General features: G+C 36.6%; 1 protein-coding gene across 1 annotated transcript in view; it reads left to right on the forward strand.

The window, feature by feature from the left end:
* LOC102245168 (ephrin type-A receptor 3) overlaps positions 1-16,127 on the forward strand; it is a gene marked incomplete at its 3' end in the record, with an annotated part of 233,144 nt that overhangs the window by 181,478 nt on the left and 35,539 nt on the right. The gene's annotated exons all lie outside the window — the stretch shown is intronic.

Below are 16,127 nucleotides of genomic sequence, written 5' to 3' on the forward strand. Positions count from 1 at the left end.
GAAATGGTGGACCTTGAAAATGACTTCAGGTTTTCTCACTGTGCAGAATATGGTCAAACACTGCTGCAGTTGAAATATTTTACCCTTTGTTCTCCCTGTGTGATCTACAATAATAATCTGCTTCGTGTTGATATTTACTGCTGTGTTGCTGACAGTTACTTGAAAGAGAAGTTGGGGTGCTTCACTGGGTTGGAAAAAGTTTAGCTGAATAAGAAAGCAGGTCTAATTAAGCAAGTTTATTCTACATCTATAAAAGATTAAGTTGACTTGCACATGCGCAACACATAAAGTTCTCATTGGTGCCAAGCACACACGTGTGTTTCAATCTGTCATTGTCAATTGTGAATTTGCTTGACACTGCTATTATAGAGAAAGGGTGAATAGCGATATTAAAATATTTCTTCTAATTAATTTCCTTTCAATGTGCATGAATTCATGCACTGGGCCACTAGTATAATTATAAGACAGGTTTTGGTACACAAAGGTATCTGCATTGTATTTATGCATGTCCCTCTCTGTACACAGCCAAAGAGTATAAATGACATACTATTTAGTAGTAAGTATGGTGCAATCATATGTATTATAGAAAACATATTAATAATGTCATCTTCAGTATTGCTATTAAACTATGATTAGGGTGAATTTTGTATTATATTCCCAAAAGTTGGAACATAATCATGATCCTTGTGATTAGACTTATATCTTTTACTTAGAAGAATAGCTCATACTACTAATAAATAAATATTAGAAATTATTTACAAAATATCCACCATGGTGTTCACATACCTGTGAACATTCCTTCAAGTAGCCTTTCACACACTATTATTGAACATCTACTATGGACTAGACATACATCTAGGCTCACAGAAAATGAGTAAATATAGACACTATGTTGGCTTATCTGGCAGTTTCAATCTTTAAGCAAAAAATCCACATTATTCAAATATTGATTTAATCAGAATTGTGTTGATTGCTCACATAACTTCTTATCCTCTAAGGTTACTGAGAAGTGGTATTTAAGCTGATATACTACAAAAATTTACTGAACTCTTATTTCAGACACTCTAATGAGTGTTGGGAACATAGCAGTGAACATAGATTTTCTAATATATGTTATCTATTGCTGTCCTTGTTGATTAAGCATAAGACAAACACCTTTTCTTAGAGGTAGATCTGTAAAATGTATAGGTCATCTGCTGTGTACCTTTCATTTAAAAGTTTATTTTCCTGCCTCTTATATATTTCCTGTCCCCTTCTTAAACAATTAGAAAGTGACCCTCCATTTATCCATACTAATGGGAATTGATATATCATTACATTATGATAGATCCTAGTTTCACTTGATGCATGCCATGCTTTCTGCCATGATTTTACTTAATATATTGGTATTTTTGAAAGATCCATTATCTATATATATAAAAGCCTAAGCGACCGTCCAACCGTTCAACCGTCCGACTGGTAGCTCTGACGTGCAATGACCAACAGGGGGCAGACTCTCCAACCAGTAGCTATGACACACAATGACCACCAGGGGGCAAACACTGAACGCAGGAACTGCTGAGCTATGGTGACTTGGCAACTGCGGTTGAGTCTGGGGTGTGTCATCCAAGAAGCACCCTCTTGCAATCTAGGACCTCTTGGGCTGAGGGACCTCACCAGTTAATGAATCTGTACACTGGGCCTCTAGTCAATTATAAATGCTAATACTGTGATTTCAACCTAACAAGTTAATAAATCTGGAAAAATGAAGTGAGTTATTACAACACCCACCATTGCCAGCCAATAGATTATCTTTTCTATATACAGAAAAAACAGTCCTCTACACTCAAACTGAAATGTGCTTTGACATTTTAAATATAATGATATAATCACTGTGAGCCACACTGATTCTTTTGGTCATGATAACTGATACAGGAATAATAGACATTCATTGAAAGGTTTATACTTTATTTCTTGGATATTAAGTTGTATTAATCTTTGTATAATATCAGTTTAATAGTTGACTGTTTCTGTGCTTTACTTGATAAGGAGTAAGCAGGCAAGGGAATTATTGTAGATCCAATCAATACATGTACTGCTTGAAATGCAAGTGTAAGGAACTTGTTTTCAGATGAGGTAACAGGGCATGAGCAAGTTTTAACTAGTCATGAGGGATAATAGAGAGTATTGGTCAACAACAAAGTAAAAACAAAAGTCTAAACTGATAACCAGCATCAGGTATTCTGAAGGTTCAAGCCACGTTTGAAGCTTCATAACAATCTAAGTGGGAAGCTTCCTAAAGCAGAGGAAAAACATTATATTGCATTGTTATTGACATTTATCTGGTGGTACTGGGCAGGGCTAGATGGAGCGTGCCTGCATATGAGAAAGTAAGGAATGGTCCATATATGCTTCCACTGATCATTGATCTTCTCCAGAAAACTACCACTAACAATTCTGGGGAAAGAAAAACCCAATTATATTTTTACTTTGCAAGAAATCTTCAGATTGAGGAATAAATAACCAACCTTAAAATATCAGGGTCCTATTAATCTAAATATGCATTTCCACAAACACTAAAGATGAGAAAGGTTTTATCTAAAATATAATTTGGAATCAGTTGACATTAATGCTGAAATAGAAGTAGAAATCAGGGTTCAGCAAAAAGTATGCTGGGATTGTTGGGAGAATATACAATTTCTACCCTTGACTCCGCTAGTGACTGACTTGATTGCTGACTCGGTTATCCAGCCTCGTGCAGCAGTTCTGTGCTGGCCTGCCTGGTATTTGACGGACTGGGGTTTGACTGATTCATGTGACATATGCATTAAAATAATGCAGAAATAAGAGCAAGTAAAAAGCACCATAACTGAATGACAAAATAGCTCAAACATAGTACATATTTTTATTCCTTTTCCTCTATATTCTGACTCTTTTAATACAAATATCATTGTACAGCACAAGGAAACTCAACATGAAAGATAATTTATATTCTATATTTGATACTTAATTCCTATAAACTTGAAAATTCTCTTTCTTCCCCTTATATAAATATTCACTAGAATTGAACAAAGAAAGGAATCATAATGAACCAAATGGAATATATTTGGTTTTCTCTTCTGGGTTTTCTTTTTTAAGATAAATGTGAAACTCCTCAATTACAGGGTTTACATTAAAAAACAAAATCCTAAGAACGTCCATGGACTTTCCTATCCATATTTCCATGTCATATATATAGTCGCTAGCTTTATCATGTGTATTAATGGTAGGCTAACATAAATACAGGACATTTGTTGTAGACACAAATATCTACATTTATACCACCACACTATAAAATGCTAAAATTTATTAATGCTAGAATATTATTAGCAAATGTTATTAATATCTAATGAATTGCTTTCTAATTTTATTAATATTTATATTAAAATTAGTACAAAATATTATTTATTACTATTATTTTATTAAATATTAATTAAATTAACATATGTATAGAATTTCACACATACATGCAATAATTAACAGATAATTTTAAAATGTAGATTGAGCCAATTTTGTATCCAAAGTGCACACTTGTACCCTAGCTGGTTTGGCTCAGTGGATAGAGTGTCAGCCCTGGGACTGAAGGGTCCTGGGTTTGATTCCGGTCAAGGGCACGTATCTCAGTTATAGGCTCAATACCTGGCCCTGGACTGGGTGCATGCAGGAAGCAACCACTCAATATGTCTCTCTCACATTGATGTTTCTCTCTCTCTGTCTCTCCCTCTCCCTTCCACTCTCTCTAAAAATCCATGGAAAAGTACCCTGGAGTGCAGATTAACAAAAAAAGAAAATAATAATAATAAAACAAAGTGCACACTTGTTATCATAGGAATATATTGTGAATTATAATACATATTTTTATTTTGTTTAATCCATATAATTATCTTTAATAAACTAAATATTTGGGAAGTTCTATAAATGCAACTTGCTGTTTTTTTCATAGATTTTTTAAAGATTTATGGAATATGAAGTTAACATAATCAAGGTGAAGTATTAGAAGTATAAGTCATTCTCAGTAATGGTAGTGAGGCCACTGTTAAACTCAATCTAGACTATTTGGGAATATTTCAATTATATTGAAAAAATGTGAAATCTGAAAATTTTATGTAGCATCAAGCTTTTTTCAAATATGAAACCTTAGTGACAATTTTACAAACAATTTTCATGACAATTATTTTAAAATCTTGATGATTCCCCTGATTATTTTCTTCAGGAAAAAAAACAACTTTCTATTTCTTGATGGTCAAAGGAATTTTTAAAACAAAACTGGGTTTTTGATATTTTGATAGCCCCCTTCTTCTCTTTCTTGGAGAGAAAGGGGTAGAGAGAGAGAGAGAGAGAGAGAAATCATTTCAGGTCTCTATTCAAAGGGTGAAAGTTGTCAGGTCATTTCCTCTATTCAGAATATTTTTTGCCTCCAAATTACCTACTAGTTGCCTTCTCTCCATATTTAGAGCTCAGAACAAATATTATTCCTCAGAGAAGACATCCTGGGCTACTTTCTTTATCCATTCTTTACCTTTTAAATTAACTCAATAAATATTGAAAAAATATCTGTTAGGCAATGCCTCTGCAATTGGAATACAGCATTGAATGACATGGACAAAAATCTCTGCCTTTATGATGTTCTTACCCTAAGGGAGAAGAAATATTTCAACAAAATAAATAAATCTATTGGAATATAATTTATGTGTATAAAAATAAAGCATCAATGAAGAATAAGAAGTGCTAGGGATTAAAGATGAAATACAATTTTAAAGAGATTATTAAGGAAGGCCTCACTGGGAAGGTGACCTTGGCACAAAGCCCTGATAAAGGGAGAGCATGCAGGATCCATACTAATAAAAGGGTAATATGCAAATTGGTCACGATGCCTTCACAGTCATGACGGATATGCTAATTAGTCATGACCAGTATGCAAATTGACCATCACTCCAACACACAAGATGGCCTCCCCCATGTGGTCAAAGATGGCCAGCCCCATTTGGCCACAAGATGGCCTGCAGGGGAAGGCAGTTGGGGGTGACCAGGCCAGCAGGGGAGGGCAGTTAGGGGCAATTGGGCTGGCAGGGGAACAGTTAGGCAATGATCAGGTTAGGCATTGATCAGGCTGGCAGGGGAGTGGTTAGGGGCAATCAGGCAGGCAGGCAGGCGAGCGGTTGGGAGCCAGCAATTCTAGATTGTGAGAGGGATGTCCGACTGTCCATTTAGGACAGATCAGATAGAGCCATAGGTGAGACGTCTGCTTTTATTCTAACAGAAATCAGAGCCATGGAAGCTTTTGAGCAGAGGAGACTCATCATCCAGTTTATGCACATCTGGCTGTGTGTGGGCAAAGGTGAAAGCGGGGCCAATTAATTCAGGAGATCTTGGAGTCTAGGAAAATGGTAGCAGCAGTGAAGGTGGTGAGAAAAGGTAAAATACTGGATGTATTTGAAGGTAGGTTAACAGAATTAGCTGCTGGTTTGTATATATGATGACAGGAAAAAAAAAGGAGTAAGGGTGGCCCTAGGACTTTTGGTCTTAGCAATGGGAAAATGCCATTGCATGTTGTAGTAAGGCTGCCAGTGCAGCAGGCTGAGGAAAATAACCACATTCCACGGTATGTTTGGGAGTCCTAGGAAAGCCCAGGCCTGGAAGGCAATGAAGGAAGGTGTGTAAACAAAGCAGAGGTAATGTGTAAGAACTGGGCCTTGGTTCACTCCAACATGAAGAAAAGCAAGGAAAAGCACCCTTTTTCCTATTTTACTCTCCTAACCCTCTTAATCTCTGTGTCATGCCCTTATTTTTATTTTTCTTAGCAGTTCTTCCCTGTACCTAAAAATACCTTATTCATTTTTATATTTACTTGATATCACCTTTTTTAATCCACTGCGATATCACCTTTATTGTATCAGGAAAACATCTACCTGCAACATAGTCACAGAACCTGAATCATGGGGAGCTCTCAAAAAACACTTGTTGAAGGAATTAATTTTTGAAACTAGCTTTGTTCTTTTGTTTTTTACAATAAAAACATCCATAGCCACAGAACAATTAAGGACAGAAACCAATAGCTAACATTGATTGATGGTCAACCACAATTAGTTTTCTGCTTTTACATGTGTTAGGAGCAGACCAACCCTTCAGGGTTAGAACTATTATTATCCTCATTGTACAGATGGGAAAACTGAGACACAACAATACTAAATGCCTTGCTAAAGATTATGTGGATCATAGTAGGCAATGGTGAGGTCAATAAAAGTGTGATATATGCAAAGTTGGAGATGTTCCTGGGATGAACAAGTTAGGAGAGGGTGTGATGTCAACTAAATAAGAGAGAGAACCGTCACCAGGTAGAGTAACTATAGTATTCTGGGAATACATATTGCACAGGCCAGCAAGTTTATCAAATGTTCCCCTTCAAAAAAACCTAAGGGCAAAAGACAGAAATAAAAGAAGAGTGGCCAAATATATGTAATTTTGGCATGAAAATTTTTTTAGAAGTAGAAAATTTTCATAAAGATCTTTGAGGTCAATACTTATTTATAGACTAGAGGCCCAATGCACAAAATTCATTCAAGGGTAGGCCCTCACAGCCCCAGCCACCTCGGCTGCCTCTTAGCAACAGCTGCCTTGCAGCCCTGCTCCCTGCCCACTGGTCATTCCAGAAGGTCGTTCCTGAAGGTCATTCAAGTCTCATATTAGCTCTTTATTATGTAGGATAGGAACACTAGGAAGTTACCTTAGGTTACACAAATTTGGGTCAATATCTTAAATCACATCAGCCATTTCTCTCTATTCAAGATTCTCCCTAAGTCAAACCTTAGAAGAAAATACAACAAATTTTTCAACTTTACTTTTTATCCTGACATCTAAAAATGTGTCTAAATATGGTAATGTAACTTAGATTGCTATCCTGCCCACAAAGTTATGCCTACGTGATAAGAAAACACCAGAATTTATTTTTTAATGAAAAATAGCTTTAAATATGCCTGCTTCCTAACAAGATGGTTTACCAAGATCTACAAAAGAATACAATTTAAAAATTGGTTTAATGTTTGTATAAAATAGTTACTATGATGAAACACAATTCCTTACATACATAGTCAATGTTGACATATTCAGTTTAGGGTACATATGCATTTATCTTTTTAATATAATACTCTCTGTGAGCAGAACATTTTTCTAAATGGATGTGTCATACCATTACTTGGTAGGATATGAATGATTATAGCTTTAAACTGGTAATGTGCCTTCCTGAAACAAATATAGGACTATGATGCTATATAATGTTGACATTTATAGCCAGTTTCATAGACTTTATCTGGAATCCTTGAATGGATGCAGAATGTGCTGCATATCTATTTTAAAGTGCCTGAATATGGACAAGCACAGTAACTATTATGTGATGAAAAGTGTTATAGGCTTCAGTGTTCCATTTACTGCAAGTTATTTCAGAGCCAATGGAGATATAGGGTTGAACCAATCCTTCTATACCAGTGGCAAATGGTGACTTTAACCTAGTAATGTTCTTAGACTGCAAACCCAACTCAAGGTTCCTCTAATTAGTCTGCTAATACATTCTGTTTAGGTCAGCCTTGAACATTAGTAAGCATCTATGTATATAAAACCCTAATATGCAAATAGACCAAACGGTGGAACAACCTAACAACAGAACAACTGGTCGCTATGGTGTGCGCTGACCACCAGGGAGCGTGCATGGAACTCGGCGGGTGTTGGAAGCAGGCAACAGAGTGCAGAACATGGTGGGTATTGGCCGTGGCGGGATGGTGGAGAGATGAGTGGGGGCACCAGACCAAGGCGGGGTGTCGGTCACTGTATCGGAGCGAGCCTCTGGTAGTTACTGAAAATTCTTTGATCTCACATGCCATGGTCCCACCAGGAACTCTCACCTGCTGCTAGCGCTGGTCCCGCTCACACCTGCTGCCAGCACCAGAGCCGCCACTCACACCTGCTGCCACTGCTGGAGCCACTGATTGCTCAGTGCCATCAGCATGTGCAAGCAGCGGCTGCTGGCCCCGATTACCCTTCAGGGCTTCTCCACCTCCCCTTTGCTCCCGAGGGGTGATCAGGAATGGGAGCCCCTCTCACACCTGCAGCCAGTGCCAGGGCTGCCGTTTGCACCCACTGGCAGTGCCTGGCACTAGTCCTGATCACTCAGTGCTGTCAATGGGTGCTAGCAGAGGCTCCTGGTCCCAATCACCCCAGAGGGCTTCTCCACCTCCCCCTGCTCCTGAAGGGCGATTGGGGCAGCAATCGCTTCTCGCACCTGCTGACGGTGCTGGCCCCAATCGCTCCACACCATCAGCTGGTGTGAGCATGGCTGGGGCCGTCAGCACATGGGAGTGGTGGTGGCGGGAGTGGGGCTGCCTGCAGACAGGGAGCAGGGGACTGTGGCAAGAGGGGCCAGGCGGGGGTGCAGAGGATGGGCAGAGACCCGCCCCTGTGCCCACCACAGCCTTGTGTCCTGCAGTTCCTTTCAAGGTGCACAAATTTATGCACTTGGCCCCTAGTATTATACTAAAAACACCATAATGGTTGTATAAATGATACTGTCTTTCTTTAGTGTTGCAGGAAACAAAGCACTATAGTGTAGATGGTTGTCAGCATAATTAAGGTTTAAACCTCAAATGGGAAGCATGTTTATTTACTGTAATATTGGTGGAAATGTTTTTAAACAGTTTTAAATGTTCTTTAGTCTTATTAAAGAATTCTGAAGATACTTTGAAACTTTATTGAAGGCAAAGTATCAATTATGAGCATGTTAATTATTAATATAGCACATACTTGACAGACAAGATTCCAAGTGTTTATATATGTTAATACATATGGTCATCAGTACAACCTAATGAAGTAGCTACTATTATTACCCCTGCCTTACAGACTAAGGAAGTGAGGCAGAGAGGTGAGTTGACATGCTCCTGCTCACAGAGTTAGAATGTGGGATCACTGAGGTGTACAGAGATGAACTTTGTGTATTTGAATGCCCTTCGTGTGCAGAATGGGGGCTGATAGAGAGAAGCTGGCACTTGGTTCTGCCTTTTACTCTTTATTCCCACTGACAGCCCAAAGTGCTAATGAAGTTGCCTATGGTTAGCTAAGTTCAGTATTAAACTTGGTACTAAAATTTAACAGTTTCAGAGTTTACCTCTGAAATTATTCTATGAAAAAGAAAGAAATGATAATATATATAGTATATTAAACTAATTCTTCCTTTGTAATGGGATCCTGGAGCAAACACGCTGTACCAAGCAAGTTTATTTGAGTTTTGAGCCAATATTGAATTTGTTAAATTTCTATATTGAGATGGATACATATATATCCCTTTGTTATTTATAGAACCTCATGTAAGAAATTACTTTTTAATTTTAATTTTCTGAATTCTCCTCAAGGCATAAACCTATCTAATAAAAGAGTAATATGCAAATTGACCATCACTCCAACACACAAGATGGCTGCCCCAATGTGGTCAAAGATGGCCTGCAGGGGAGGACAGTTGTGGGTGATCAGGCCAGCAAGAGAGGGCAGTTGGGAGGGACCAGGCCTGCAGGGAAGGGCAGTTGGGGGGACACAGGCCTGCAGGGAAGGGCAGTTGGGGGCAATCAGGCCAGCAAGGGAGCAGTTAGGCGTCGATCAGGCAGGCAGGCGAGCGGTTGGGAACCAGCAGTCCCGGATTGTGAGATGGATGTCTGACTGCCAGTTTAGGACCGATCCCACTGGGCAGTCAGACATCCCTCAGAAGGGTCCCAGTTTGGAGAGGGTGCAGGGTAGGCTGAGGGACACACACCCCCATTCACAAATTTTGTGCACCGGGCCTCTAGTATTAAATATATGTGAATGTGTTCATGTGCTTTTGGAGGGGATGGCACTGAGACTTGAGACTTACAGAGACACACAGAGGGTGGAAATGAATAGAGAGGACAAAAAAGCCATGGGTCCTACTCCTTGCCACTCAAGAGGGTGCAGGGTGGGCTGAGGGACACACACCCCCATTCTCGAATTTTGTGCACCGGGCCTCTAGTATTAAATATATGTGAATGTGTTCATGTGCTTTTGGAGGGGATGGCACTGAGACTTGAGACTTACAGAGACACACAGAGGGTGGAAATGAATAGAGAGGACAAAAAAGCCATGGGTCCTACTCCTTGCCACTCAGCCATTCTTCCTTTTCCTCCACTCCTGTGTGACTAATGGGAGTGGACCCCTTTGCATTGCAATTTAATGAGTGGGCATCCTGGCAAATGAATCCTTTGTGGGTAAAGCTTAGCTTCTGTGTTATAAGCATCGAAGGAAGCTCAGCCGGAGAGCCACCTGATGTAGCAGATCTCGCTGACTGGCCTTCATTTTGGGATGCATTCTCTGAAATCTCCCTTTTGTTTAATCAGTAATGTCAGATAATACAAACTGTGAGGTTGCCATCAGCTCCTGGTTGGGCAGTTCCTCTGTTGCTGTTCTAAATGTTCATTTCTGTAGGTTTTATTACCTGTTTGCCATCATTCTAACTAGGCACTACTCCCCGGGGTTTTATTATATGTTTCTATAAGCAATAACGATATCTTACTTTTTAAATTTATCAAAGTAATGAATGTTATTTTAATTAATTCCATTATTATTTTCAACAATCTTTTGAGAACTTCTGCTTAACTTGCTCTGATATATTCCTTCTCTCAACAAAGGAAAATAATTTTGAAAGCATGGTCTCATCAGAGTTACCTATAGAGAAAAAAATGGATACAACCTCTCAAAAATACACTTGAAAATAACTTAATAGTAAGTCATGAAATAGGAACTGCGATAATTAAAGTATTAATTAAAACCTTACCAATTCTTCTTTTACTTTTTCTTTCGTGGTACAGTTGACAGTAAAGTATAGCCATGTGTTTGGTTAACAGTAAAACTGTACATAATGCCAAGCAGGGTGAAGGCATATCTGTAAATAAAAATTCCATCCACCTGTCAGTTTTAAACTCTGATTTTCAAAGCTTCAGCACTGCATGATGAATTTGTCTTCACTGTTACTGTGCGATGTGTAGGTCAAATGCAAACTACATGGTAGTCATTCTTGGAAAAAAGAATTTGCATACAGCTTTCCTTCTCTTTTAGTTAAAGGGTGCACCTTGCAATTGCAATAAATGAAAAACACAACCCCATATTGTTTGATGTCCTGTTATGAGTATGTCTGTAATATATTTTTATTTATTATTTTTAATTGAATTAATTGGGGTGACATGGGTTGACAAAACCATACAAGTTTCAAGTGTATAACTCAACAAAATATCTACACACTGCATCGTGCACCCATCACCCCAAACAGAGTCTCTTTGCATCCTCATTCATCCCCTCTTTGCCCACCTCCACTTAGCCCCACCCCCTTTCCCTAATGTCTTTTTAATGGCCGATTTATTTTCAGAAAGAACTATGCACACCCAGAATCGATTGAGTTGAATGATGTACAGCTGGGTGTCTTCCATGCCAGACTCTATAATCACTTGGATGACTGGCTTTGTTCACTTTTTTTTCATTACAACCCTGTAGTTCACATAATATATCACTTATCATGAGAACTTGCTAATTAATTAAAGAGTGAAGTGGGATCCAAGTCCAACTAAAGCATTTACTCAGTCTATGACCATGAGTAAGTCACTGAACTGCTTCCATTTCCAGTATCATAATTTATATAATATGAAGATTGGTCTAGACTACTCCACACTTTCCATGTACTTTGATTGTAGGATTTTATGGGTAAGATTATATATCTAGGAGATAATTACAGAAGGTGCATAATTCAACTATATATATTTTCATGTTTAGTTTGTACTATAGAGGAAAAGAAGTCCACCCTACATTAGGCTCTGCAAAAAATGATTTGCAGTTTTTTTATTTATTTAGAAATGTTTCCCTAAAATTATCTCTTGTGAAAAAGAAATAGATAGATAGCATTTTCATCTGTTTTATCAATTAAAACTTGTTTTGAACCAGCCTTCCCTAATAATAAAATGATGAGAAATGATGAAAGGTACTTAAAGTAATGAAATGAAAGATTCTTAAGTAATGAAATCAATAGGCAAGGAAAGATGTAAGATAACTTATGGTAAATTGTAGGTACTTTCTACTGAGAATTATTCCTAAAGAGCTAACTGAGGACCTTGAAGTGTGATGTTGCATGAGATTACCTGTAAGGATCATTTGCTCCATTTTATGATATTGTCACTTAAAATATAAGAACATGCCACACTGCAAGACTAAAGGTTTGGCCTGGTTTTATAGGACATGTGCCAGATGGCCAGGGTAAATGAAAATATGTGCTTCCTAGATGAATTTGTGATAATGTGTGATCCTTAGTCTACTTTGTAAGGCAGGATTAATCTGGAGGAATGGTACTTCAATGTCTGCAGAGCCAAGACAAATGTAAACTATCTGGCAATCAAATTGATATGAGGTTGACAAACACTCATGTTCAATAATATTTTGGACTTTCTAGATATTTAAGCCTGGTTGGTTGAAAATAATATAATTCTTTCCCCAAAACCCTTTAATCCCAAATAAAAAATATTTTATTGCAAAGGTACTAAAGTCTCTGTAAAGTCTCCAATATTTAATTTAACTTTCCTTAATATTGTGCTTTCTCTCTTACACACACACACACACACACACACACACACACACACACAATGTCTGCTAAAATTTATTCCACATTTAAAAAGTCTTTGAATTGAGTACACATTTGTGCACAAGCCTTTTTACACATGTATCATTTTGTTTGGATAAATACCAAACAGTAGCCTGGCTGCATCATGTGGCATTTAACCTTTTAAGAAAGTGCCAAAATACCTTCCAAAGTGTTTGAAACATTTTGTATACCTGCCAACAGTGTATGAAAAATCCAGTTTGTTCACATCCTTGCAAAACCTTGGTACAGTCACTCTTCTATGTTTGCCATTCTTATAGGAGCATTATTGGTATACTGTCATTTTGGTTTGCATTTCCATAAAGCTCATTATGTTGAGAATATTTTCATGTGCTTATTTCCTATCTGTATATCTTCATTTGTAAAATATATGTTTAAACATTTTGTCTTTTTTTGAGGACTATCAAGTGACTATATAATTACTTTTAGGACCATTTGCTCAGATGACTGTATTTTCTCCACTAAATGCTCTTTGAATCTTTGTAGAGAATCATTTGCGAGTCTATTGTTGGACTTCGTTCTGTTCTTTTAACCTATTTGTCTAAACGCCAATACCATACTGACTGGAAATGTCTTAAACTTATTAGTGCTAGTCCTCCAACTTTGTTCCTCTTTTTCAAAATTAATTTATTTAATGACATTTATTTAATGTATGTAATTTTCATGTTATCTATTTCTTTTTGAGTGAACTTTATAGCTTTTCATTTTTAAGATTTTTTTTCATATTATCTAAGTTGGCAAATTTATCATAATAAAAATTTTGACAATATCTGCTTATTATCCTTCTCAGTGTAGTTACTGATGCTGGTATCTTTAATTCTTGGTGTAAATTAATATTTGCACGTAGTATCATATTTTTTCTGCCTGAAAATTTCCACCAACACCCATATAGTTTATGCTGGTGATGAATCCTTCAACGTTGCTTCTCTGAAAAAAGGTTTAGTCCACCTTCATTTATAAAATACATTTGACTAGGTATAGAATTCTAACTTGCCCTTTTCTTTTCAGCACTTTGAAGATGTCTAACTCTTTTCTGGTTTTATGATTAGAAATCTGTCATATTCTTTATAGTATATTATGTGAGGTGTCATTTTTCTGTGGTTGCTTTGAAGATTGGCACTATTACAGGTTTTAAACAATTTGTTTATAATGTGCCTTCATGCAGTATGCTTTGTGTTTCTTATCTGTTGGATTTCTTGATCTTAGATCTGTGAGTTTGTAGTTTTCATTAAATGTGGACAATTTTTAATTATTATTTCTTCAAATATCCAGCCCCAAATGGGTAACTCCAGTTACACATATATTAGGCAATTGAAGTAGTCCTAGGGTTCATGGATGTTCTTCACATTGTTTAAATTGTTTTTCACTTTAGGTAGTTCCTATTTCTATGCCTTCAAGCTTATGAATCTTTCCCATTATTACATCTGATCTGCTATCTTTCTAATTTAGTGTATTTTTCATGACATACATTATAATTTTTATCTCTAGAAGCTTTATTTTGATCTATCTTATACCTTCCATTTTGTATTTAACTTTTGAACTTATAGAATAAACAACATATGATTATCCTCTAAATATAAAGTAAAGACAACAGTTCAACATAGTAAAAATTTCTTGAAGATTTTACATTTAGACACACCTTCATAAAGAAGGTGTAGTGCTGATAAATTTTTGAAGCTGCTGTAGGATATTTGGAAAATAGTCTTTCCAGTTGGGTAAACAATATTAAAGGTGTGTTGAACAGAATGATTAATGGAGATATATTTTTATGGAAGAGGGTGATAAAGGATGATACTATGCTTGAAGAAGTATGTAATGCCAGAGGGAAAATTTCTAAGATGACTAAAATTTAGATAAAGGAGCATAATAAAACTATCAACAGAAAATTTAACATCAAGAGAACTATGTCTAGAAGATTAAAACCAAAATTAGCCAATGAAAAAAATGACAGCCTAACTAAATAAGAAAGAAATAATTATTAAATGTGCAACATGTGCAGACATTATACAAAAGTCTTTACATGGATTGCCTCCTTTAATAATCACAGTATTATAATGAGCTTCTATGATTGTCTGCAAGTTACAAATGAGGATTTGTAAGGTTCAGCAAGGAAATGGTAGGAACAGCATTTGAATATCAATACAGCCAGCTTTCTGTTATGGATAATCACTATTAAAATGGTATAGGATAGTTTTGGTAAGGAGTTTCTCTAAAATAGCATATCAAATAGAAAAATATAATTGAGTTATGCAATATACAGCCTTAAGGAACAATTTTGATAGCCCTAAGCTATCAGACCACTCTCCTATATTTGCCTATCTATAATCTGAGGTAGTATTGGCATTTTAACTGCATGTTTCTGTATCAATTATATCAATTCTTCTTTTGGACATAAGCAAATTATTTTATTTTTGTTGTCTCATCATGTTTTTGCCACCAAGCAAATCAAAGGTAGAATTTAAAATGCTAATGTTATACTTACTAGAACTTGAACCACAGTAGATTTATACCCTGGGCAATTGTGATTACTTTATTTTGTTTATTATGTAGCTACTAAATATTCTAATTGACAAGCAACTATTAAAGAGTCAAGCCTTATGATGCTTTGTCTTTCTCCATTGGATTATTTTTTTTTTCTGTCAGGAAGGTAGCATTCACCATAACTCATTTCTTGTTCTGTAATAAAAGAGATGTAGTTAATATCAACATAAACTCAACATAAACTACTCTTGCAGGCCTTTAGCATTGTCAGTATATATAAAGTTTAATATTCTGACAATGCTAAACACACATGCTAAAAAGCAGAAAGAAAATGAGAGGACTGAATTACTTAGTATAAACTATGTTCCAGACACCATGCAAAACTGTTTTATTTAGATGATCACATTTAATATTTTCAACAATTTTCTCCATTTTCTGAAATATGTATAATGTCACTCAGGTAATTGGCTTTGGAGCCAGATTTCAAACTTTACTGTTTGACTTCAGAGTTCAAGGTTTCAACCACAGTGTCATACTGCTCTGTAGTAAGATATAGTGAGTCGATATAGTGTCTGTCATTTATTTTAATATAGGAAATCCTGAGTGGTAAAGCCAATTTCTTAAAAGTAAAACCTCTCAGATAAAATTCCCGTCTTTTATTCATATTGCCATAACTGCTCTCCACAGGACTCAAAGGATTTCTTTCCACTCCAACTTTTAAATTTCCTCATTTGTGAGACCTGATTACAAAATAGTGTGTCTGTGTTTTCATGAAGGCACCAAAACGTATCTCAGAATATCTGACCCATTTCTTCATTAAACGTTATAGCAGCACATTTTTATTAATTTTCCAAAGTAAATTTTACTTTGCATTGTGGTCAAGAATTATCCAGAGTCAAACCTGGTGGCTAAAATGAATTACCAAATGAGAAAGGCC

This window comes from Myotis brandtii, unplaced genomic scaffold (genome assembly GCF_000412655.1).
Source record: "Myotis brandtii unplaced genomic scaffold, ASM41265v1 scaffold546, whole genome shotgun sequence".
Taxonomy (NCBI): domain Eukaryota; kingdom Metazoa; phylum Chordata; class Mammalia; order Chiroptera; family Vespertilionidae; genus Myotis; species Myotis brandtii.